Source organism: Jaculus jaculus, chromosome 9 (assembly GCF_020740685.1).
Source record: "Jaculus jaculus isolate mJacJac1 chromosome 9, mJacJac1.mat.Y.cur, whole genome shotgun sequence".
Lineage (NCBI taxonomy): Eukaryota > Metazoa > Chordata > Mammalia > Rodentia > Dipodidae > Jaculus > Jaculus jaculus.
The window spans coordinates 83491120-83515750 of record NC_059110.1 but is presented as its reverse complement, the minus strand read 5'-3'; the positions used below and the strand labels follow the sequence as shown (position 1 = coordinate 83515750).

General features: G+C 48.1%; 1 protein-coding gene across 2 annotated transcripts in view; it reads left to right on the top strand.

Moving 5' to 3' along the window:
• The first annotated feature begins 3805 nt into the window (after nucleotides 1-3805).
• Rph3al (rabphilin 3A like (without C2 domains)) overlaps nucleotides 3806-24631 on the top strand; it is a 192495-nt gene continuing 171669 nt past the window's right edge. Inside the window, exon 1 of one of the 2 annotated variants that reach the window (XM_045158492.1) lies at nucleotides 3806-3861. The gene's annotated coding sequence lies outside the window, so the exon portion shown is untranslated. The remainder of the gene's footprint in view (nucleotides 3862-24631) is intronic. The other variant, XM_045158494.1, reaches the window with a different exon arrangement.

Here is a 24631-nt window from a genome sequence, read left to right as displayed (position 1 = left end):
TTGTGCTGGGCTCTTCAAGGCTGCTTGGGCCCCTGCCCCCCTCCCCAGCTGTCATCCATACTTCCCTCCTCACCTTTGGGAAACTCCTCTGGTCAAATAGTGGAGATGCAGGTCTGCTCTCCCCAGCCCTGCCTTTTCCTGGTGCTGTAAGCATAGAACAGTTCCCCAACTTCCCCTCCATAACCCTCTAGGCTGGAAACAGGCACCCGGCGCCCGACACATGGTTCTCACTGCAAGGGAGGGTAGAAGTGGGGGGACGGTGACCCATAGGGAATATGGAACAATGTCTGGAGGCATTTTTCACTGTCATAACTGAGGACTAGGTATATAGCACTACTATTTAGTGAGCAGAAGCCCTGGATGCTTTGAAACATCCCATAATGTATAGGGTAGCCCCTTCAAAAAAGAAGTTCCCTGTTCATAATGACAGCCGTGTGGTAGCGGAGAGACCCTGCTTTGGCTCCAGTGCTGCCCAAACCCCAGGAGGCAGACTCAAATTTCCTGAAGTGTCTCTACTCCCCAGGCTGTCTTCCCAAGCTTTGATCATCCAGGGGTAACAGTTTAGTCAGCATGCCTGGGACATGGGTATCTTGCAGTCATCCCGTCCTGGATTGCTTGGTAGGGTTTTCTGGGCATGGTGGGATTGAAGGGGGAGGCACAGGGGAGTTCAAGATGAACCCACTTCCCTCCCAGGTACCTAGATCAGTGGCTTTCAGTGGGGCAGGGGCACAGGTCCAAAGACCAGCTGGGCCTCTCTTTAGGAAGTCTTGGCAAGGGTCCTTATCACCTCTCCATCTCAGATGGAATTCTAGCAGAAATTCTGAGACAACAGGAAGTGTCCCATCCGATGCCAGTATCTGCTTATCTCTGTGAACTCTCCATCCTCTCTGGTGTGTAAGGTCTTGGTCTAGTTTGTTCACCTGTGTGTCCCCAGTGCCTTCAACATAATTAATCTTTGTTGTAAGACAAAGACTATTTGTTGATGAGTGAATTAAGATTCCCTTCTTACTTAGAGAACAGGTGGGTTTATAGCTGGCAAGATTATATCTGTAAGGACTGGGCATGCAGCTCATTTGGTCAGAGCACTTGCCTGGCATGCACAATGCCATGGTTGATCTCCGGCGCCACAAAAACCTGGTTTGGTGGCACACCTCTTATAATCCTCTTATAAGGTAGAGGCAGGAGGATCAAGGCATCAAGTTTGAAGCCAGCTTGGGCTACATGGTCTTACAAAGATTATATCAATATGTCTGCATATCCATTGGTAGTCCTTAGGATCCTGTTTTTGTTTTTTTTTTTTCTAAATAGGGTCTTGTTATAGTGCCTGTTTTGCCAGGGATGGCCTTGAACATATGATTATTTTGCTTAGAGTAGTTGGGGCCACAGCTACACACTGTGAGGCCTGGCATTTTTTCCCCTGCCTCAATGCCGAGGATCAATCCCAAGTGCACTCTACCACTAAGTACATACTGGCTTCATTTGTAATCTATTCCAAAGAGACAAGAAACAAGCTTGCTTAGCCCAAAGAGCGAGAAAAGATGAGGCTGATGTGAATTTTGCTGAGTAGACAGGCAGGGGACTCTTTCCATGTGATGGGAAGAGATGGCTAGAATGGAAGGGACTCTCTAGGAACTTGCAGTGCACACACCTGTGTGTGTCCCTCACCGGTGAGCACGCAGGAACCCTCAGCAAGAGGACAAAGCATCTGATACTGGGGCAGGTCAGGAGGAAATGGCTTCTTGAGTGTATGGGAGGCCGCTTCTATTTTCAGGTACAAGATTTCCCCAAGTCACAGCCAGAATAAGAGGTGATTTGGGTACTGCCGTGGTCCGGTGTGGGAGGCCTGTGAAAGGAGGGCTAAAGGAGACTCATGGGAGTCCTCAGCTAGCCCGAGCACAGGCCGCGGTGCAGCAAGAGCCCACGGAAAGCTGTGCTCTTGCAGGAATGAAAGGACTCCTTGTAAGTCCCTGAAGCAGCCCCGCTCTGGCCAGGACAAGGTGCTCCAGGGAGGAGCCTCCCCTCAGGGGATTCATCATTTCCACCTGGACAGGCATCCAGAGAGAAGCTGGGGCACCCCAGACACTGCACATGCTGTCATAGGCCACACAGGTAATAGTGTGATAATAGTGTGAGCAATCCCTGGAGGGGAGCTTGTGGGTAGGCAGGGGCTCCTGACTCCTTGAGAGCCGAATTAGTGATGAGGGTCAAGATGGCATTAACTCCGGCTGTTGTTCAGCGAGCCCAGGCTAGAAGTTCCCCTGCGCCACTTCCCTGAGTCCTCATCCTAAGACACTGACCGTCTCCTGCAAAGGACACTGAAGTTCGAACTGCGCTGCCTGATATGCAGTGATGGTTAATGTTCAGTAAGATTAAATGAAGTAAAAAAAATCTTCAAGGCCATATCGCTTGTGGTCAGTTCTGCTGCACATTTCTGTAAATGCAGAAAGCTTCCCTGGACAGGGCTCATTTACAGATTCACTGATGATTACATCTCCTGTGGGGCCAGAAGGACAACCCAAATAAAGGTCAAGATGACCTGGGTGCCAGTCGAGGATGCTGAATGAATCTGCCAACTTGGACTTCCTGGCTTGCTTTTCACGCAGTCACTGCTTTCCAAGGCTAAATCTGGGGAAATTATATCATAAGAAATGCTGGTTGTCTATAAGTATAGATGTTGTCAATTAAAAAAAATCTATAAAAAGAAATATTGGGTCTGTTTGTTTTCTTCTTAACGATGGGGGGTAACACTCCCCCTGGATCCACAGCCTCAGGCTCAGGCAGGGTGGGGATGGAGAACACCAGAGATTGGTATTGAACTGGTGGAGCCAAGATCAAGCCACTGGGAACTTTAGCTTTGGGCTGCAGCAGGTTGCCTGCATTTGTGCCTCTTCCAAGGCAGCATCCATCCGTCCATCTGTCCATCCAATTAAATATGTAAGCTCCAGATAGTGCCCAGTACTATTGCAAGCCCAAGAAACTGCACCTGCCTTTCTTTTGCCTCCTAATGTTAGAAGAGGGTAACTTTTTATTTTTTCATTTTTTATTCTTTTAATTTACTTATCTCCAAGGAGAGATGGGGGCAGAGAATGAGAATGAAAGGGCATACCAGGGTTTCTAGCCGCTGCAAACAAACTCCAAAGACATGTGCCACTTTGTGCATCTGGCTTTACATGCGTATTGGAGAATCGAACCAGGGTCCTTAGAGTTTGCAGACAAGTGTAACCGCTGACCAATCTCTCCAGCCCAGAAGTAGGTACTTCCCCCCACCCCAGGTAGGGTTTCACTCTAGCTCAGGCTGATCTGGAATTCACTATGTAATCTCAGGGTGGCCTCAAACTCAGATCCTCCTACCTCTGCCTCCTGAGTGCTGGGATTAAAAGCCACCATGCTTGGCCTGAAGAGGGTACTTTTAAGATATTTTTAAAAACCTATTTGCAAGGAGAGAGAGTGAGAGAAAGAAGTAGAGAGAGAATGTGTACACTTTACGCGGGTACTGGGGAATTGAACCCCGGGCCTTAGACTTCTGCAAGCAAGCGCCTTTAACGGCTGAGTCCTCTCTCCAGCCCGCAAGGGTGCTTTTTATAAATACTTTGATTTGGGTTTAGGGACTTGAAGCTGCTAAAAGAAAAGACAGAGCAGTTTTGTTTCTTTTAATGCATAACAAAAAGCTCTGAAGGCGCGTTCTATCCGGAGGGGAAGTCACCTGCCAGGTGACCTCAGGCCTAGGCTCTTCAGCGGGCAGGCACAGGTCCCAGGTCGGCGCGGGGCGGGGCGGGGCGGGGCGGGGCGCGCGTGGGGTCCCCGCGGTCGCCGCCAGAGGGCAGCCGGGGAGCGCTCCGGGAGCCGAGGCCGAGCCCCCAGGTGAGCGTGGTTCAAAGTGGGGCCGCCCCCACTTTTCTTTCGGTGGGTGGGGGGGCCCAGTCTCCTGGGGACCTAGGAGTGAGTTTGAGTCCGAAGCGCGAGCCGGAGGGGACGCGTCCGCCGTGTCTCCCCCCGCCCCCGTTGAAGCGGGCGCCGGGACTCGGGAGATGTTGGGGAGCCGGGCAGGGGACGAGCCCCGGGGACCGCTGCGGCGCGGGCCGGGCCGGGCCTGGCGCTCTCCCGTGGCCGTCCAGGAGCCCCGGGACTGCCCGCGGTCAGCGCTCGGCCCCGCTCTTCCCCGCCGCCCGCTGGCCCGGGGCGCGGGGCTCCTCCTCGGCGGGAGACTCGGGGAACCCCCCACCCCCCGGGGCGCCCCGCGCTCGGGAGCGGCGGCGGGGGAGGGGCGCGGCGGCGGGGCGGGCGCGGCGGCCGGCAGGCGGCGCTGGGGCGCGCGGGCGGCGGGGCGGGCGTTCCCCGCCGGCGAGTCAACAAGTGAGCGGCGCCGGGCGCGCACGTGCGGCGGGCGGGAAGGGGCCGGGGGCCTGCGTGCGCCCTCCGCCTAGCCCGGGGCAGCGCCCGCTCTGCGGATGACAGGCGTGGGGCCGCCGCGCCGGTCCTGGGCCCTGCGGCCTGGAGTGAGCTGGCTTGTGGGCGCTCAGGGCTGCGGGCGCTCCGTGGTTAGCTTCTGGGACATCCCCCCCCCCCAGCTCCCTGTGGTCAGGCCGAGGTTTGGGGAGCCCCCAAGCACACGCTCAGGATGGTTCCCAAAGGCGGGGGTCACAGCGTCCACATGCTGCTCCCTTTTATTGGGGACTGCAGAGAGAAATCTGTTGCGAGGTTCAAGGCTGGCAAGTGCTAGGGTTAGAGGGACCCACTGTCCACGCACGTGGCAACCCCCAGGGTGACCCTGGGAAGAGAGGCCGGATGCTGATGGTGGAAACCCATCCTTGGTGAGCCCTGAGGACGGGGCATCCAGGTGTCACCTTGTATCTGGGTGGCGGTCAGCCTGTGATGGTCGCAGTAGTGGGAGGGCAGGGGAGGAAGGGGCTTCGCTGAGGGTTTGGTGAGCACCTTGGCTGTTCCTGCACTGTGGTCCACGCTCCGCCCCGCCCCCACACGTGTATATTCAACCCTTCATCCTCCTCTGTCATCCACTCGGATCCTGTTTGGGGGGGAAAAAAAAAAGCCAAGCATGCGTGAGCTTTGCCTTCTTTATCTCCCTGTTGCATCTTACTGACAAACACCGCACCTGCTGTCTCCTGTCCTCCCCTTCCCTTAATCCCCCAGCCAACTGCGGCTAGCCCGCCACTTGGCAGAAACTGCAAACTTGCTTTCCTGAAGGTCATCTTATTTCCGGACACTGCCTTCTGTCCTCTAGGAAGTTGACCCCTGGATTTCGAGGTCATCTTTGCAGTCTTCTTCACTGGGCATGTCTGTCTCCTGGCTTCGTCCTTCATTTTCACTTGTTTCTTTTCTGAGCTCTTCTCTCTTTTCTGGGACACACTGGCCAGGCCCAGTTTATAGCTTCTCATGGGGCCGGCATGGAGGCCCCCGGGACAGACATGCTGTCTGGTGTCTAGCCCTGTACCGGCTTGCTCTACGGGGATGCCCAAGGTCACTGCAAACAGCACGGCGCAAATCTGGCTTCTATCCCTGGCCGCTGCCTCTTTCACTTCCTGGCAGTGGGTTTTCCTCATTTTCTGTCATGCCACACTTGCCTCAGAAATGTCTTCTCTTCCCTATCTGCTTTGTGACTGTCTTTCAGCCTGGAGCAATGTAGTCCAAAACATCTGCTGACAGCCCCATTTGCCAGCCACCTGCCTTGCTACCTCTAGAATGAGTGGCCCTTGACTTTGTCACTGACCTCTCCCTCCCCGCCACCCCGTCCTGAGAAATTGGCAGAGCCTTTGGATTTCCATCGTTCAAGGCTCAGCTCCTTCCCTGGTTCCCCAGCCTATCTGACCCGGGCTGCCCTGAGTCCCAGCCTATCTGACCCGGGCTGCCCTGAGTCCCAGCCTATCTGACCCGGGCTGCCCTGAGTCCCAGCCTATCTGACCCGGGCTGCCCTGAGTCCCAGCCTATCTGACCCGGGCTGCCCTGAGTCCCAGCCTATCTGACCTGGGCTGCCTTGAGTCCCAGGCTGTCCGACCTGGGCTGGGCTCCTGTCCAGCCCTGCCTCTTCTTGCCTCCCTGTCCTGGTCACCCTTTTGTCCCTATCTCTTGCTACTCTGCTTAGGTGCTGTTTTCTGGGAAAGCTTGTCCCCTTTCTTGGCCCTGTGGCCTTGAGTTGCTGCAGTCATTTGCAGCCCTACTGTACCCAACTCTGATGGTATCTATTAGCCTGCTCACATTCTCTCTGCATCCCTGGTACTGGGCATCCTACAGTTGCTCAGTAAACAGAGTTTACCTCCCCATTGCCTCCAGAACTCACACCAACTCCATCTCCTTCCAAAAGCAGTCTGGTCTTCCAGATTACAGACAACCTGCTCCTCCAGGCTTTTGGATGGTTTGGTTACAGAGTGCGCCACACAGTTTAATCCTCAGTGTTCTCTGCTGGCAGCTCCCAGGATGCCAGGGCTGTGAGATTCTCTTTTCTACCTCTTTCACTGCAGCAGCTGTTGTTGGGCGAGGCATTCTGTGTCCTGTGTTGGGCAGTGTCCAGGCATGTGCTGATTTTGTGTTCTTATAGCACCAAGAGAGGTACATGTTAGGCTCACTAAGTCTTAGTTCTGACTGAGGCAGGGCTCTCTGTCCTGGAAGTGTATGTGTTCCACATCTTTGGTGTCCCTCAGTGTCTGGCCCAGATGTGCATACTGATGGCTTGAGAGCAGGGAAAGACTTGGGTAACGACAGCTGGGTGATGGAATCTGTGACCTGGGTTGCTGGGGAGTTTGTGACATCAGCCAGGAAGATCTGGGAGAAGGTCCGTTTTCTGGTCTGTCCTTAAAGTTAGAGTTGTGGGCTGGAGGTAGCAGTGGCCAGGCCGTTAGGTCTGTCCTTCTGCAGTCCCTAAGTATCCATCCCCTTAGGACTTCTTTAGATGTCTTTTTGGACCTTCAACTAAGTTTCTTTAGAAGACATCATTCCCTTCTCTTGCAGGCCACTGTCATAGGAAAATGAGCTCCTGCTGTGAAATCCCGTTACCATAGCAACCAGTAGTGTGAGGCTCAAGTCTCTTGCTCCTAGGTCTCTCCACTGTGCTCTTTGAGGGGCTTTTTTTCTTTTTTTACTTTGTCGCCTAAAAAAATTAAATATTCCTCTTCTCTCCTTTTGCATAGACATTAATTTTTTTTTGTTTCTTCCAAGCAATGACTTCTGGGTAGTGCTGGTGCCCCAGCAGGTTGTCACCAGGCTGTTGGCACACCATTAATAATGACCCCAGACTGATGTCCTTTGTTTAGGCCACACTTTGAATGACACCCAGTGCCCTGTGGGTAAAAGGACAGTGTTGTAGTCCGCTTCACATTGCTGGCAGAAAACACCCGACCAAGAGCAGCTTGTGTAAGGAAAGGGTTTATTGTGGCTTCCAGACTAGAGAAGAAGCTCCATGATGGAAGGGAAAAACAACTGCATGAGCAAAAGGTGGACATCACGTCCTGGCCAACATTAGGTGGACAACAGCAGGAGGAGAGGGTGCCAAACCCTGGCAAGGGGAAGCTGGCTGTAACACCCATAAGCCTGCCCCCAACAATATATGCCTAAAGGAGGATCCAGTTCCCCAAATTGCCAACTGGGGACCTGGCATTCAGAGCAGATAAGTTTATGGGGGCACACCCACCACAGACAGTAACTGTGGCTTTGGTGCATCTTGAATGTCTGGTGGGGGCGGACAGTAGCCTGGCGTCCTGCTGCACCCCTGTTGCATGGGCGGGGGAGGAGTTGCTTGGCTTCAGATGCTGTTCAGAGGCCTTGCTTACTGACCTCCTGTTGGGGGACACCCACAACTCTGGAGGAGTGAAGAAAGAATGTGTCTTTGGGGTGATCCCAGGTGCTAGTATGGGCTGACTATTCACTGAACACAGATGCAGTCCCCTTTTTAATCCCTCACCAAAGGAATTTAAAAGTAATGATATGATATTATTCCCATTTTAGTATCTTTTAAAACTTTTAAATTTTTATTTATGTATTTGAGAGAGACAGAGAAAAAGGCAGATAGAGAATGGGCACACCAGGGCCTCCAGCCACTGCAAATGAACACATATCATCTTGTATATCTGGCTTATGTGGGTTCTGAGAAATCGAACAGGTTCCAGCCCCTCATTTTACAATTAAGGAAACTGGTGCGCAGAGAGGTTGGTTGTCAAAAGATACACAGCAAGTATGTGAAAGAGTTGAACTTTCGTCTTGTGAAGCCTGACTTTGTAGATAGAGGAAAACTATGTTTAAAGCATGAGGGATGGAGCGATGTCGCAGCAGCTAAGGCGCTTGCCTGCAAAGCCTAATGACCTGGGTTCAATTACTCAGTACCCACATAAAGAGCCAGATGCACAGTGGCATATCCATCTGGAGTTCACTTGCAGTGGCTGGATGCCCTGACATGCCCATTCATTCTCTCTGTCTCTGGTTTTTGAGGTAGGGCTTCACTCTAGCTTAGGCTGAACTGGAATTCACTATGTTTTCTCAGGGTGGCCTCAAATTCATGCAATCCATCTACCTCTCCCTTCAAAATGCTGAGATTAAAGGTGTGTATTACCACGCCTGGTTAAAATGTTTTTTTTTTTTTTTTAAAAAAAGCATGAAAAGGTGAATTGGAAAGGTGGGACAGGTAGGCTTTACCAAGATTTGAAGCTTAAAGTAATAGTTCTGGGCTGGAGGGATGGTTTAGCTGTTAAGGTGTTTGCCTGCAAAGCCCAAGGACCCAGGTTCTATTTCCCAGGACCCACGTTAGCCAGATGCACCAGGGGGCGCACGCATCTGGAGTTCGTTTGCAGTGGCTGGAGGCCCTGGCACGCCCATTCTCTCTTTCTCTCTCTCCCTCTTTCTCTGTCAAGTAAATAAGTAAATAAAAATAAAAAAATCTTTAAAAAATATTAAAGTAGTAGTTCTCAACATTTTATATGTCTCACGGTGGGCAGGAGGCTTCAGTGAGAAGGGATGTTACTGGAATGCTCCTAGTAGGCACTATTTGTAGCAACCAGTAAAACTAGAAATCACTAGAGTCCATAAGCAGTAGATTGGACATAAATTGGGCAGATGCAGAGATTAGAACCTCACAGCCTTGAGAATGAACAGTCCACAGCTCCGTGGTGCTGTGTGGATGAATCACACAGACAGAATGTTGAGCCAGAGGAGAAGGATCCAGACATAAAAGAGCCGCAGTGTGTCATTCCATTTATGTAAGTGCCAGCAGAATGGACCCACAGTGGGGCAAAGTTAGTGGTGCTTTTCCAGAGGCAGTGGGGAAGGCTTGGGGAGGCTGCCTTGTAATGTATGTTCTCTTTTGTTCTATTAAAGAGACAGGGTCTGGCTATGTTGCCTAGGCTGGCCCTGGAAATCATGGGCTCACATTATCCTCCTGCCTCAGCCTGTAGAGCACACCCAGCTTGGGCTTTCTTTTTTTGTCATTGCTTTATTTATTTATTTATGAGAGGGACAGAGAGAGAAAAAAAGGAAAGAGAGAATGGGCACACTAGGACCTCTAGCCACTGCAAACAAACTCCAGACTCATGCGTCACCATGTGCATCTGGCTTTATGTGGGTATTAGAGAATCAAACCCAGGTCCCTAATTAGGCTTTGCAGGCAAGCATCCTAACTGCTGAGCTATCTCTCCAGCCCTGTCTTTGTTGCTTGTGTTTTTGAGGTAGGGTCTCACTCTAGCTCATGCTGACCTGGAACTTACTCTGTAGTCCAGGGTGGCTTTCAATAGACAATGATTCTCTTACTTCAACCTCCTGAGTGGAATGCTGGGATTAAAGGTGTGATCCACCACACACTTAAGCATTTTTTGTTATTTAAATCTGGATTGGTCACATAATTGTATTCATATTGCTAGAAATAATCTCTTTTTTAAATTAAAATTTAATTTTTATTTACTTATGAGAGGGAAAGAGGGAGAGAATAGGCACACCAGGGCCTCTAGCCACTGCAAACAAACTCCAGATGCATGTGCCACCATGTGCATCTGGCTTACATGGGTTCTGGGTAATTGAACCTAGGTCCTTTAGCTTTGCAGGCAAGTGCCTTAACCACTAATCCATCTCTCGAGCCCTGGACTTTATCTCTTATTTATTTATTTTTTTAATATTGCTATGGACAAAACTCATGGCCTTTTGCATGCTTGGCAACGATTCTGCCCCTGAGCTATACCAAAAACTCAATTCATTAGTGACTTTTTTTTTTTTTCTAGGTGGGGTTTCACTGTAGTTGAGGCTGACCTGGAATTCACTATGTAGTCTCAGGGTGGCCTTGAGTGATGGTGATCCTCCTACCTCTGCCTCCCAAGTGCTGGGATTAAAGGCGTGCGCCACCATGCCCAGCTCATTAGCCAAATTTTGCTATCTGTTTTTCCTATGTATGTTACACTTTAAGCAAGTGCCTTTAACCATTGAGCCATCTCTCCAGACCTGTAACCTGGTATACTTCAATAAAATATACCAAAATAGCAAAAAAGGCAATAGTGATCTTAAGCCCTAAGTAAACATACACACATATATGACCTGATAGAAAGGCCATACCTTTGACCTCACTGGCTTTGAGAGGCTGTGACGTGAGTTTCCACGGGCTAGAAGGGTTGGCTTTGGGATATGTCAGCTGTGGTTGCTTCTCCCCAGCGTCCCACTGGCTCACTTCGCTAGCAGGTGGTCCAGTCCCTTGTTCCACTCCCTAGATATTCTGGGGGTGCTGGTTGCCCGGAGTTGGGCCAGCTTGGAGGAACTGCAGAAGCTGGGTCTGGGTGGTGCTGCAGCCCTGGTCCAGCCCCAGTCCTGCAGCGACCTGCCTGCAACCCAGCATCTCAAGGGTCACACCAGCATGCAGCGCAGCAGCACGTGCTGAGAGAGCGGCCCCTCTGTTCTCACGGCACTTCTGTGCTGCTAAAAATACCACAGCGCCTTACATAAGACGGCAGGCATGTCTTACGCACCTTACATAAAAACAGTCTTTAGACTCCAAACAGTCCGTTACATGGTGTCCTGACTGTGATTATGAAGGTGTTGTTGAGTGTGTGTGTTCTGAGTGGCACTCATGTCTATGTGTGTGGGTAAATATGTGTGCAGCCAGAAGCTGACATCAGCTGTCTTCCTCAGTCACATTCCACTTTAAAAAAAATATTTATGGGCTGGAGAGATGGCTTAGTGGTTAAGCGCTTGCCTGTGAAGCCTAAGGACCCCGGTTCGAGGCTCAGTTCCCCAGGTCCCACGTTAGCCAGATGCACAAGGGGGCGCACGCGTCTGGAGTTCATTTGCAGAGGCTGGAAGCCCTGGCGCGCCCATTCTCTCTCTCCCTCTATCTGTCTTTCTCTCTGTGTCTGTCGCCTCTCAAATAAAAAAAATATATATATTTATTTATTTGTTTAGGAGAACTGAGAGAAAGGACACATCAGGGCCTCCATCCCCTGCAAACAATCTCCAAATGCATGTGCCACCTTGTGCATCTGGCTATCGTGGGTCCTGGGGAATCGAATAGAGGTCCTTTGGTTTTGCAGGCAAGTGCTTTACCACTGAGCCATCTCTCCAGCCCCACTTTTTTTTTTTTTTTTTTAAGACAAGGGTCTCTCCTTGAACTCAGAGTGCACCAATTTGGCTAGACAAGCTGGCTGGCAAGCCCCGGGGATCCTCGTGTCTGCTTCCCCACTTCCAGGAGTACAGGCATGTCTGGGAATCCAAACTCAAGTCCTCATGCTTGGTGGCAAGCATGCACTGTGCCATCTTCCCAGCCCCTGGCAGAGGGTTCTGGGGGGGGTTCTGATACTTGGCTCTGCTGCCTGATTCACATGTTGGTGTGGTTTTGCCTGTGGGTCTGGGCCATGCAAGCTGTGAAGTTTCCCCTCACCAAGCCCCAGTCACTAACTTAGAACCCCTGCTTCACCGAGAGGCAGCATCTCAGTGTAGAGGAGCCCTCGTCATCAGTGACCAGTTGCCCGTCTGGCCTATGCTTGTGTGCCCTCTGTGATAAGGACATTCTGTCGGTGATAAGGACAGCCCAGCTCATTGCTGGATGGTGATTTCATAGTAAGGAGAAAGAGTGAAGCAAAACAGGGGCACAAAATGCTTGGCTGAAACCAACAGGAAAATTTTCCTAGAGGCCAGACCTATAACTCCATGTGACCTAAGATTAGGAAATGAGTACCACAATGTATGCAGTTTGCTTATTTTTTATTTTAATATTTTATGAATTTATTTGAGAGGGAGGCAGAGGGAGAGAATGGGTACTCCAGGGCCTCTTGCCACTGCCAACAAACTCCAGACACATGTACCACCATGTGCATCTGGCTTACATGGCTACTAGGAAATTGAACCTGGGTCCTCAGGCATCGCAGGCAAGTGCCTTAAACCACGAGGCCATCTTTCCAGCCCAGTTTGTTTATTTTTTAAAATATTGTATTTTATTTGTTTGACAGAGAAAGAGGGAGAGAGACCGAGAGAGAGAAAGAGAAAGAGAATAAATAGGCACACCAGGGCCTCCAGCCACTGCAGACGAACTCCAGATGCATGCACCCCCTTGTGCATGTGGCCAATGTGGGCCCTGGGGAATCGAACCTGGGTCCTTTGGCTTTGCAGGCAAATGTCTTAATTGCTAATCCATCCCCTCCAGCCCCCAGTTTTTTTCTTTTCTTTTTTCTTTTTCTTTTTTTTGGTTTTTCAAGGCAGGGTCTTACTCTAGCCCAGGCTGACCTGGAATTCACTCTGTAGTGTCAGGGTGGCCTCGAACTCACAGCGATCATCCTACCTCTGCCTCCTGAGTGCTGGGACTAAAGGCTGCACCACCACGCCCGGCCTGAGACTTGTTTATTTTTGAGGCAGGGTCTTGCTGTGTAGCCCAGGCTGGCTGGGAACTCTCAGTCCTGCAGCCCCAGTCTCCTGAGTGCTGGGATTATAGCCATAGGCCTCCAGGCCTGGTTTACAGCTGGCACTATTTGGCAGAACCTTGTAAAATAAAAAAGAGGAGATGGAGGGATGGCTTAGTGGTTAAGATATTTGCTTGCAAAATCAAAGGACCCAGGTTCTAGTTCCCAGGACCCACGTAAGCCAGATGCGCAAGGTGGCGCATGCGTCTGGAGTTTGTTTGCAGTGGCTAGAGGCCCTAACATGCCCATTCTCTCTCTCTCTCTCTGACTCTTTCAAATAAATAAATAAACTTAAAGAAAGTTAAAAAGATGACAGACAACATAATAATTCTGTTTTTTAGGATTTGAGCCTAAAGAAACTCTGCCATAGGCAGGGGCATGGCTCAGTGATTGTGCTTAGCATTCCAGAGGTCCTGGATTTCATCCCCAGTACCAAAAACAAAACTTGAATACAAATATATGCCATACATACATTTGAAAGAAAATAAGATCTAATATAGTAACTTTTATCTATAGGAAAAATGGCATCAAATAAATTTAGTCTTCTCTGGTACTTAAAAAAATATTTATTTATTTATTTGAGAGAGGGGGCGGAGAGAGAATGGATCTGCTAGGGCCTCCAGCCACTGCAGATGAACTCCAGACGCATGTGCCCCTTGTGCATCTGGTTTACGTGGGTCCTGGGGAATCAAATTGGGATCCTTCGTCTTTGCAGGCAAATGCCTTAACCGCTAAGCCATCTCTCCAGCCCTTCTCTGTGATACTTTTAATTTTAATTGAATTTATTTATTTGAGAGAGAGAAAATAGGTGTGCCAGGGCCTCCAGCTGCTGCTAACTCCAGACTCATGTGTCACCTTGTGCATCTGGCTTACGTGGGTCCTGGGGAACCAAACCTGGCTTTGCAGGCAAGCACCTTCACCACTAAGCCATCACTCCAGCTCACTTTTAATTTTTTAAAAATATTATTTATTTATTTATTTTAGAGAGAGAAAGCAAGAGCAAGAGAGAGAGAGAGAGAATGAATATGGGAGTGCTAAGGCCTCCAGCCACTGCAAATGAACTCCAGATGCACGTGCCACCCTGTGCATCTGCCTTTATGTGGCGTACTGGACAGTTGAACCTGGGTCCTTAGGTTTTGTAGGCAAGTACCTTAATCACTGAGCTATCTTTCCAGCCTCCCTACTTTTAATTTTTTGAAAATATTTTTATTTATTAATTTGAGAACCAGACAGAGAGTATGAGTATAGGCATGTCACAGCCTCTTGTCATTGCAAACACACTCCAGATGCATGCACCACTTTATGCATCTGGCTTTATGTGGGTACTGGGGAATTGAGCAAAGGTTTTCTGGCTTTGCAAATAAGTGCCTTTAACCCATTAACCATCTTTACAGGTCCCTATTTTTTTTTTTAGTTAAAAAAAAAATTCAGACAGCGTGTCTCATGTAGCCCAGACTGGCCCAGAGCTCACTGTGTAGCTGAGGATGACTTCCGCTCATCCTGCCCCTACCTCTCAAGTGCTGGGATTACAGGCACATGCCACCACACCCAGTTTTTTTTTTTTTTTTTTCAGTGTCAACGATCACACTTGGGGCTTTGTGTGTGTTAGACAAGCACGCTACCAATTGAACCGCATCCCCTAGCCCTATACTTTTTTTTTCTTTCAAATTTTTACTAACAACTCCATGATTATAAAATTATGCCAGGGTAATGCCCTCTCTCCCTCGCTCCACTTTCCCCTTTGAAACTCCATTCTCCATCATATCTCCTCCCCATCTCAATCAGTCTCTCTTTTATTTTGATGTCATCTTCCTTATGATGGTCTTGTGTAGGTAGTGTCAGGCACTGTGAGGTCATGGATATCTAGGCCATTTTGTGTCTGGGGGAAGCACATTGTAAGGAGTCCTACCCTTCCTTTGGCTCTTTCATTCTTTCTGCCACCTCTTCCACATTAGATCCTGAGCCTTGGAAAGTGTGATAGAGATATTGTAGTCCTGAGTGCTTCGGTCACTTCTTTCCAGCACCATGATGCCTTCTGAGTCATTCCAAGGTCACTGCCATCTGAAAAGAGAAGGTTCTCTACCAAAAGTGAGAGTAGCATTAATATAAGGGTATGAACATTAAGATAAGTGCTTACTGGGCAGTTTGATAATCATAGTACATACATTTATCCAGACATCAGCAGATGTTACACCCCTAGGGCTCATGACTACTCCTGTTTTAAGTTTTCAGTATCAGGGATGTATTCCTTTCCCATGGAGCAGGCCTCTAGTCCAAATAGAGGGCTGTTGGTTTCCACCATGATAGACATGCCACTATTGCACCAGTTGGCTCATTTGGCCTGGCTGGCCAAATATAAGGCTTGCAGTGTCCACTGTTGAGTATCTTCACTGGTGTTTTCTCTTTCTCCCATTGAACTGCATGCAGAATGGCTTCTTCCAGCTTTCTGTTAGCTGGTCTGCATGGAGGAGGTTATCAGCTCAGTTCCCGCAGGATTTCTCAGTGGCCTTTCAGCCCAAGTATGTGCAGTCTTCAGCAATAGGGTCTTATCATCTATTCCTGGTGGGAAACCAAGGCTAGCCCTATACTTTCAATTTTAGCAAATGTTTTAAAGTTAGATACGAGTGGCATATTTTTCTGTAATTCCAAGAAGACTATGGCAGTGGGAGGTGGAGTCTGGTGGATCCGGAGGCTCCGGCCAGCTCGCCTAGCGTTCCCAGCAGCAAAACGATGACAGCCTGTCTTACATAGGGTGGAAGGTGAGGACCAACAGTCTGAGGTTGCCCTCCAGCTTCCACATATGTCATGGCGCCCCCATACACAAAATAATAATTTTTTATTGTGGTGTATGTGTATGTTATGTTGGAGATCAAGCCTAGAGGTTTGTGTATGGTCAGTAAGCTCTGTGCCACTGAGCCATACCCCAGCCTTTGATGAATACATCGCCCAATTTCAATCTTTTTAAGGATAGTCTATTGTAAATTATCTTCCCTCTTTCTGTGGTGCTAAGGATCAAATGTAGGACCTCATATTTTAGGCAAGTTCTCTGCCACTGAGCCACACTCTCAGCCCTGTTTCCAATAAATATTTTATTTATTTGAGGTAGAGAGAAAAAGAGAAAGAGGCAGATAAAGATAGATAGAATGGGTGTGTCAGGGCCTCTAGCACTGCAAACAAGTTCTAGACACCTGTGCCACCTTGTGGGTCTGGACTTATGTGGGTACTGAGGCCCTTAGTTTTGCAGGCAAGTGCCTTAACCACTGAGCAATATCTCCAGCCTTGTTTTCAATTCTTTTTTTTTGAAGGTAGGGTTTCGCTCTGGCCCAGGCAAACCTGGAATTCACTATTTAGTCTCAGGGTGGCCTCGAACTCATAGAGATCCTCCTACCTCTGCCTCCTAAGTGCTGGGATTAAAGGTGTGCACCACCACACCTGGCCCTGTTTTCAATTCTTAAAAGGAGAGGTGCTTTTGTAATTTCAAAATGTCTAATTTAGGCTCCTTCCTAATACCAGAATCTGCCCCTCATTCCATCCCTGAGTCATGGCTGGGTGGGACAAGGAGGCCATGACACAGTGTCCTGCATTTAGAGGTAGCTCAGGTAGGTGGAAATTATTCCTGTTTTGAGCTGGGATCTGTCTCTTTGTCACGCTCTGGGTCTGTCCCCTTAGCCACGTCATATGCTTTCCTTTTTCCATAAAGACTTCACTGGTTCAGGACCTCGGTCACACCATCCTTCCCAGTATCCTTCAAGGTTCCTTGCAAAGTCTGTAGATGGTACAGGGTGTACATCCTGGACTCCATACCAAGCAGAGCGCTGCCAGCTCATCCCCCATGCCCCCCTGCAGCCTCATACTTGGGCTGTCAGCCCCAGATGGTGCTTGACTGTGACGTCCTTCTTAAGGACAATGCATACTGTGGGCTGGAGAAACGGCTTAGCAGTTAAGGTGCTTGCCTGTGAAGTCTAAGGACTCATGTTCTGCTCTCCAGGTCCCATCTAAGCCAGACACACAAGGTAACGCAAGTGTGCAAAGTTGCACATGGGTACAAGGTGGCACACGTGTCTGGAGTTCGGTTACAGTGGCTGGAGGACCTGGTGCGCCAATTCTCTTTCTCACTCTGTCTCACTCTCTGTCTCTCTCTCTCTCTCTCACTCTCTCACATAAAAAAAGGGCCACTCTGTTGGGCTTGCCTCAAAAAGAAAAGTAAAGAAAAAAAGGTGCATACTTTTTTGAATTATAGAAATAATTCATGTATTCTGTGGGAAGTTTAGAAAATACAGAAGAAAATAAAAGTCTGATTAGCAATTGCCAGAGAAAACCACCATTTTATGTTTAAAAACGGAACATACAGAAAAACACCAAATGAAAGAAAAATGTCCTGACATATATGTAACAGATATTTTTCTTTTAGTTGGGTGTTTTTCTTTAATTATTACTCTGACATAGAGGAGTTTTAAATGTTTATGAACTAAATGTTTGTGTTCCTCCAAGATTCATATATTGAAGCCGTAACTACAAGTGTGGGTATATTTGGAGTAAAGAGTCATTGGGTTGAAAGAAGGCATAGAGGCTGGAGGTGTGAAGCATTTGCCTAGCATTCCTGAAACCCTAGACCTTGTGTTCGAGCCCCTGTACAAAAAAAAAAAAAAAGGCTGGAGAGATGGTTTACCAGTTAAGGTGCATGCCTGCAAAGCCTAAGGATTCTCCAGGTCCCGTGTTAGCCAGATGCACAAGGGGGAGCATGTTTCTGGAGTTCGTTTGTAGTGGCTAGAGGCCCTGGTGCACCTACTCGTCCTCTCTCTCTCTTTCTCAAATAAATAAATACAATAAATAAAAATAAAATCTTTAGGGCTGGAGAGATGGCTTAGCAGTTAAGTGTGTGCCTGTGAAGCCTAAGGACCCCGGTTTGAGGCTTGGTTCCCCAGGTCCCACGTTAGCCAGATGCACAAGGGGGCGCACGCGTCTGGAGTTCGTTTGCAGTGGCTGGAAGCCCTGGCATGCCCGTTCTCTCTCTCTCTCTCTCTCTCTCTGCCTCTTTCTCTCTGTCTATCACTCTCAAATAAATAACTAAGAATAAACAAAAAAAAATCTTTAAAAAAAAAAGAGAGGGGGAGAGAGAGAAAGGGAAGGAGGAAGGGGGGGGGATGGAAGGAGCCCATCATAGGGTGGCCCTCTCTGGTAGGGTTAGAAGAGATAACAGAGAACTCTGTTCCTCCCCCTGACGTAGGAAGGCCTTTGAGGACATGGAGAAGGTGACGGTAGGTTACCCAGGAAGAGAGCCCGCCCAGATCCTAATCAGCTGGCTCCTTGATCTTAGACTTCTCACCTCCGGAAATCAAGGTCTGTGGGAAATCAATGAGATGTGAGCCTCCACCTACTGTACTTTGTTTCTGCAGCCCCGGCTGACTGGCAAACATGATTCAGGCCATCACCCTTTTGTACAAATGATTTCTCTCTTTGCTTTTGGGCTTGGAAGGTCTTCCCCACCCCAAGGTCAGATAGACACTCTTGGTGCATTCTTTTTTCCTCACCCAATCAACATTTATTTATTGTTTATTTTTTCAGGCGTGTTTGTGTATGAGCAGTATGCGTGGTGTGGGGGTGTTTGCGTGTGCGCATGAGCAGAGGCTGAAAGAAGTGTTGGGTGTCACCTTCCTTGTCACTCATCTGCGTAGGTCCTGAGGAAGAGTCTCCTGAACCCCGAGCTGCCACTCTTTGGTCAGACTGGCTGACCAGTGAGCCCCAGTGGCTCTCCAGTCTTCGTCCCCCACAGGACTAGAGTTACTAGATTTTCAGAACCTTCTTCTGTCTTCTGATGGACTCAAAACATGAGCTGTCTTTATGTTGTCTAAATAAGGAAGTCTCTGGACTTTCTGTATTTTCATTAATCTGTCTCATTTTTCTTCCAATGTTATTTATTTATTTATTTTCCCGAGACAGGGTTTCATGTAGCCTAGGCAGGCTTGGAACTTAGTATGTAGTCAGGGATGGCCCTAAACTCCTGATCCTCCTACTGCCTTCACCTCCTGAGTATTAGGATGATAGCCATGTGTCACCATGCTGGCTTCTTGGTCACTTTTTTTTTGTTGGTTTTGAGGTAGGGTCTTATTCTAGCCCGGGCTGACCTGGAATTCACTATGTTCTCTCAGGGTGGCCCTGAAGTCGCGGTGATCCTCCTACCTCAGCCTCCCAAGTGCTGGGATTAAAGGCATATGCCACCACACCTGGCTAAAGTTACTACTGATTATTTTGAGATATCTCACTATGTTACCTAAGCTGGTCTTGAACTCATGAGCTTAAGCCATCCTTCTGCCTGAGCCTCCCAAGTTGTTGGTACACAGGTGTACACCACAGTGCCCATTTGGAAGTTAGAGAGTTAAAAAAAAAAACCCAATAAACAAAAAACAAACTTGCTGGGCATGCCTTTAATCCCAGCACTCAGGAGGCAGAGGTAGGAGGATCGCCAAGAGTTTGAGGCCACCCTGAGACTACATAGTGAATTCCAGGTCAGCCAGGGCTAGAGTGAGACCCTACCCCTAAAAAACTAAAACAAACAAACAAAATACTTGTAAATATATATACAAAAGCTTATAAAACATGCATGTGTAGTTTATGAAGGGAATAAAGCAGACATTTGCTGGCTAACTTAAAAGATAAGAACCCTGCTAATCTTTTAGACATTGCTTATAGATGTCCCCTTAAGTGGATCTGCTCCTCCTGTCCCTAGGGGATATGCTGTCCTGAATGCTGTTACCACCAATAATTTGCAGCTCTTTTGAAAAAATATTTTATTTACTTATTTGAAAGAGAGAGAGAGAGAGAGAGAGAGAGAGAAAGGAAGGAAGGAAGGAAGGAAGGAAGGAAGGAGGGAAGAGGCAGATAGAGAATGGGCGTGCCAGGGCCTTTGGCCACTGCAAATGAACTCCTGACACATGTGCCAGTTTGTGTATCTGGCTATGTGGGTCCTGGGGAATCTAACCTGGGTCCTTAGGCTTCACAGGCAAGTGCCTTACCCACTAAGCTATCTGTCCAGCCGTACAACTCTTTTTAAATACATATTTTATTTGTTCATTTGCAAGCAGAGAGAGAGAGAAGGGAGGAGAGAGAGAGAGGGAAAATGGACACTCCAGGGCCTCCAGCTGCTGCACACAAACTCCTGATGTATGTGTCACTGTGCATCTGGCCTTATGTGGTACTGGGGAACCAGACCTGGGTTGTTAGGATTTCAGGCAAGTGCCTTAACCACCGAGCCATCTCTCTAGCCCCAGTTTACAGCTCTTTATACCTTTGAGCTTTTATAAATGAGATCATTACATTTGTTTCCTTCTTTCCTTTATTTGAGTCTTATGTAGCTCCAGGCTGATCTAGAACTCAGTATGTATCCAAGGGTGAGCTTGAGCTTCTGATCCTCTTGCATTCATCTTCCAAGTGCTGTACACCATTACGTGCAGTTTTATGCAGTGCTGGGGATGGAACCCAGGACTTCATACATGCTAAGCAAGCACTCTGTCTACTGAACTACATCATCAGCACTCCAATTTCTTACTAGTTCCATTGGTGTGCATTACATTTTTGGGACAAATCCTGTTTTTTTTTTTTTTTACATGTTTGTTTTTATTTATTTATTTGAGAGAGAGAGAGAGAGAGAGAGAGAAAGAAAGAATGGGTGAACCAGGGCTTCCAGTCACTACAAAGGAACTCCTTACCTTACCTGAATGCATGTACCACCTTGCGTATCTGGCTTACGTGGATACTGGGGAATCAAGCCTCAAACCAGTCTCCTTAGGCTTCACAAGCAAGCGTTTATCCTCTAAGTCATCTCTCCAGCCCCGACAAATCCTGCTTTTGCATACTGCTGTTGTTCATTACTTTTTCATTACCCTTGGTAAACATGTCCACCTTATCCTTTCTACCCAATGGCACTGGACTCTTTGTGCCTTTCTCTCCTATCCACAACATTCTTTCCAGGTGCAAGTTGGTCTGAGCTGTGTATGTGTGGGTAGAATGACAAGGTCACATGCTCCACAAAATCTGAAGCAACATGTGTTCCCTCCAGACAGTGCCCTGCCCAGTGTCACATCCTCACTTGTACTTAGTTCCATCCACAACTAGAGTGCATGCCAGCCTCTTGCACTAATACCTCACTGAGCGTTAAGTGCATCTCACTGACTATTGTGGAGGTTCGGTGTGTTTATGGCTGTGTTTTCTCATTTACATGCCTGTGCTTTCCTTAACTGTTTTCCCCTAGTAGATTATTTTCAATACCTGGGAGATCTTCACACATTCACGTGGTGATACTAATCCAGTGCCTACTTCTGTGTGACAAATTCTCACAGGATGTGGCTTTTCACTATCTTAATAGCATCTTTGGATGAACAAAACAGTTGGCTACTTCAGCAAGCTAGCCACTAACTAAAATTCAATGTTTGTCTATGGTTCTATTGTGTTGTGGTTTTGAGGCTCAGACTGTTGCAGTCATTGGATGCTGTGCACACAGTGTCAAGCACAGACCTTACCTGGATGGTCTGGATGCTGTGCATGTGACATCACACGCAAACCTTACGTGGATGCTGTCCACGTGATGTCACACGCAAACCTTCCCTAGATGCTGTGCACATGACGTCATGCACAGACCTTTCCTGGATGCTGTGCACGCGAGGTCATGCACAGACCTTACCTGGATGCTGAGCACGCGATGTCACGCACAGATCTTACCTGGATGCTGTGCACACAATGTCACGCACAGACCTTACCTGGATGCTGTGCACACAATGTCACGCACAGACCTTACCTGGATGCTGTGTGCGCGACATCACGCACAGACCTTACCTGGATGCTGTGCACACAATGTCAAGCACAGACCTTACCTGGATGCTGTGCACACAATGTCACGCACAGACCTTACCTGGATGCTGTGCACACAATGTCACGCACTGACCTTACCTGGATGCTGTGCACACAATGTCATGCACTGTCCTTACCTGGATGCTGTGCACACAATGTCACGCACTGACCTTCCCTGGATGCTGTGCATGCAATGGCGTGCATAGCCTTATCTGCTCTGTGTGATGAGGTCAGATGGGGTGGCTAGTTTTTGGTTTGAGAAGAGGTCTTCCGGGATAGCCAGGCTGGGCTTGAGCTCTGGTTTCTCTCACATGATCTTCCTCTCTTAGGAGTGGGGTTTCTGGGCCAGAGGGATTGCCCAGTGATTAAAGACACTTGCTTGCTAAGTCTGACAGCTTGAGTTTGATTCCCCAGTACTCATGTGAAGCCATGGGCACAAAGTGATGTGTGCTTCTGAAGTTTATTTGCAGTGGCAAGAGGCCCTAGGATGCCCATTTTCTCTCTTTTTGATTGCAAATAAATAAATAAAAACAAACTTTTTTTTTTAAAGAAAAAGGAGTAGAATTTCTAAGTGGAACTTAAAATATATATATATATATATATATATATATATATATATATATATATATATATATATATTTCCCCCATTCTAAGTGGAACTTAAAAAATATATATATATATATATATATATATATTTTTTTTTTTCCCCCGTTCTAAGTGGAACTTAAAAAAAATATATATATATATATATTTTTTTTTTCCCCAAGGAGAGTGAGAGAGAGGGAGGCATAGGGCCTCTCCCCCTGCAAACAGATTTCAGATGCATGGGCCACTTTGTGCAACTGGCTTTATGTGGGTATTGGGGAATCAAACCCGGGCCATCAGGCTTTGCAAGTACGTGTCTTTTACCACTGAGCCACCTCTCCAGCACCCTGTAGCTTTCTTTAAAACTGAAGCATAACATCTATTGAGAAGGCCGCGTGCATCATCAGTGTGCAGTATGTTTCACTTTCACAGAGGAAGCACACCTGTGAGGCTCTCTCCCAGGTTATGTGAAAGACTGTTGCAGTTTGCTCCATGTTGCTGGGACAGATATCTAAGCAGACTGTTCATAGGAGGAAGAGATTTATTTCAAGATCCAGGGTAGGTTCCATCAATGCCTGAAGAACTTGGCTCCCTTCCAAATATCCAAGGAGAGAAAGAGACTAACATCCAGCAAACATCAAAAAGCAAACACTCAGGCTGCTGGAGTCTTAAACAGGAAACTTAAATGCCAGAGGCTATGGGGGACATACATTCACATTCAAACCACCACAGAGACCTTCCCCTACACTGGGCTGTACCCCTGGTCTGTCCTTTCTGGAAACTGAACCTTGAATAAGTGAAATCTCTCCAAGAAGAATATGGAAGAATATTGGAGGTGCTTGTTCCTAACATGGCAGCAATGATCTTAGAGGCCCAGACTGTTGCAGTTGCCCCAGTTCCTTTTTGCTTTTCTATCAGAACCTTCAGCCTTTCCACAGTTGCTGAGCTACAAGACTTCTCCAGTCATTAGGCAAGCAGATTTGATTTCTGCGTCTTAGAACCAAAGAACCCTGTTGGAGACAGCGTGCCCAATTAATGTCTAGAACCAAAACCTTAGCAGGGCTTGCCTCTCACGTTACTAAGCTCTGATCATGAACTAGCTGCCTTACCCAGTGTCTGAGGGAATTTTGTGAGTGTGTGTGTTGTGTGTAGTCATATGTGTGCCTAGAGGCCAGAGGACAACCTTGGGTGTCACCATCAGGTATGCTCTCCATGTTCATTCATTCATGTATGTGTCTGTGTTTGTGGGGTTGGGGGTCCAGGACCTCTTGCCACTGCAAGCTAACATCAGACTCATGTGTTGTTCTGTGCACTGGCTTTATGTAGGTGCTGGGGAACTAAACCTGATCAGCAAGCTTTGTAAGCAAGTGCCTTTAACCCTTGTGCCATACCCCTAGCCCCCCTCCCCCCTGCTTTTTTTTTTTTTGAGACAGAATCTCTTGTTGACCTGGAGATCACCAATTAGGCTACACTGGCTGGCCAGAAAACTCCAGGGATCTGCCTGTCTCAGCCTTCCTAGAGCCGGGATTACAAGAATGTGCCACTACCTCTGGCATTTTGTGTGGGTAGTGGGGATTCAGGGCCTCATACTGGCAAGGCAAAGACTTTACCCGCCTAGTTATCTCCCTAGCTCTAGTGCCAGAGTTTTTGTTTTGTTTTTAGATAGAATCTCACATTAGCCCAGGCTGACCTGGAACTCATTCTGTAGTCCCAGGCTGCCCTCAAACTCACAGTGATCCTCCTACCTCAGCCTCCCCGGTACTGGGATTAAAAGCATGCACCAGGGCTGGAGAGATGGCTTAGCGGGTAAGGTGTTTGTCTGCAAAGCCAAAGGATCCTGGTTTGATTCTCCAGGACGCACGTAAGCCAGATGCACACGAGGATGCAGGTATCTGGAGTTTGCAGTGGTGGGAGGCCCTGGTGCACCCATTCTCTTTCTCCTTTTCTCTCTCCCTCTTTGTCAAATAAATAAATAAATAATATATATAAACATTTTATTATTTATTTATTTATTTGAGAGCAACAGACAGAGAGAGAAAGAGGCAGGGGGAGAGAGAGAGAGAGAGCAGAGTGGGGGTGCCAGGGCTTCTAGCCACTGCAAACAAACTCCAGACACGCACGCCCCCTTGTGCATCTGGCTAACGTGGGTCCTGGGAAATCGAGCCTTGAACTGGGGTCCTTAGGCTTCACAGGCAAACGCTTAACTGCTAAGCCATCTCTACAGCTCTAAAATATATTTTTTAAAAAAGCATGTACCATCACATCCAGCTTAGTCCCTGAGGGTTTTTTTTTTTTTTTTAATTTGTAGGCAGAGATGGGGGTGGGGGATGAATGTG